We start from the raw sequence: 1738 nt of genomic DNA, 5'->3' as shown, positions 1-1738 counted from the left end.
GCACTTCAAAGTTCCAAGAGGTTATGGGTATTGTGCTGCCAGCCTGAGTTGTGGTGGTGTCAGCATCAACGGTGTTGGTTCCAGTAGTTCCAGAAGTTGGTGCAGCAGATGGACACTGGCTGGTTCCTGACTGCTGTGAGCTGGTGACGCAGTGGACACAAGGACAACAGTTGCAGCGTGCTAGTGCTGGCTGCTGTGGTTCCTGTTTTCTCTCTCAGTAGTCGTGAGTAGCTGGTTCTGGGTTCCAGGGACATCGCTCTCAAGATGGCCTCACAACCAGTTCAGATGGCTTTTGAACGTCTGAATGACTCCAATTACTTGCTGTGGTCGGAACGCATGCAGGCAATGCTGCAGAGGGATCGTCTCTGGCAAGTGGTGAGTAAGTTTCCTGCGAAGCCTGATGATGAAGACCTCGATAAAGACCAAAAGAAAGAAGGGAGATCCTAAGACCAAACAGTTAGTGTTTGTGGGCTACCAGGAGCTGGGAAAAGGTTTTCGCTTTGCTGAAGGGACAAATGGCATTGTGATCTCCAGGAATGCCAGTTTTTGTGAACATAGTGGCTGGGAGAGACTACATGCCAATACTGAGGTTTGGTTTGAACCTTCCCAGGAGCTTCATGACTCTGAAGGTAAACATAGAGAATCAGAGTCTGAGGGGGAGGAAAGTTCAGATAAGAGGTCTCAAGAAAGTGGAATTAGCCAGAGACCAGTTGCTAAGCAACAAAAGAGAGGTCGTAGTTCTGAGGAGGAAAGTGGGTCAGAAGAAAAATTTTCTCCCAGAAGATCTAAAAGACAAAACAAAGGAGTGCCTCCAGTGCGTTTTTCTCCAGATACTGCAAATGTGTTTAGTGTAATTGCAGAGCCCAAGAGTTTTCAGGAGGTGTTAAAGTTAGCAAAAGAGGAGGCAGAGCTCTGGAAACAGGCAATGGAGGAAGAGATGTCCTCTCTGAATGAGCACAAGGTCTTTACACCAGTAGCAGCGCCTGAGGGGGCAAAGATTGTAGGCTGCAGGTGGGTGTACAAACTTAAACCTCTGGTGACAGGAAAGTACAAATACAAAGCTCGTTTAGTGGCTCAAGGATACTCTCAGAGGCCTGGAAAAGATTATGATGAGACTTTTCCCCCTACTGCTAAGGGGGACAGTGTAAGGCTGATTCTAACGCTTGGAGCAAAGAGAAAACTCCTGTTAAACCATTTTGATATCCAGACTGCATATTTACATGCATCAATATCAGAAGACCTGTATCTAGCCGAACCGCCTGGTTATGAGACAGGTTCCAGTAGAGTGTTGAAATTAAACAAAGCTCTATATGGTCTCAAACAGGCTGCAAGATCTTGGAACAAATGTTTCCATGAGGCCTTAGTGTCATTTGGTTTCAAGCAGAGTACAGCTGACAATTGTGTTTATGTACGTGGTACAGGCAGTGATCAAGAGTTTTGTCTGATTTATGTAGATGATGTATTGTATGCTTGCAAAACAGATAAACAAACTAAAAGGTTTGCCAAGCAATTGTCCAGTAAGTTCAAAATGAAAGACTTAGGCCCGGTGAGGACATATCTAGGGTTGGAAGTGTGCTGGGCCCAAGATGGCAGCTGCCTAATTAGTCAGCAGAACAAAGTTATAATAATAATAATAATAATAATAATAATAATAATAATAATAATAATAATAATAATAAATTTATTTATATCCCGCCCTCCCCAGCCGAAGCCGGGCTCAGGGCGGCTAACAACACCA

The 1738-nt window shown here is 44.7% G+C and overlaps 1 long non-coding RNA gene across 1 annotated transcript; it reads left to right on the top strand.

The window, feature by feature from the left end:
- Nucleotides 1–478: 478 nt before the first annotated feature.
- Nucleotides 479–1510, top strand: LOC309361293. Its single transcript, XR_014164405.1, has 2 exons — nucleotides 479–1036; nucleotides 1275–1510. It is a non-coding gene; the product is annotated as an uncharacterized lncRNA (long non-coding RNA).
- The last annotated feature ends 228 nt before the right edge of the window (nucleotides 1511–1738 follow it).

This window comes from Podarcis melisellensis, assembly GCF_964234715.1.
Source record: "Podarcis melisellensis genome assembly, chromosome: W".
Classification (NCBI taxonomy): Eukaryota; Metazoa; Chordata; class Lepidosauria; order Squamata; family Lacertidae; genus Podarcis; species Podarcis melisellensis.
This window is presented reverse-complemented; position numbering and strand designations above follow the sequence as displayed.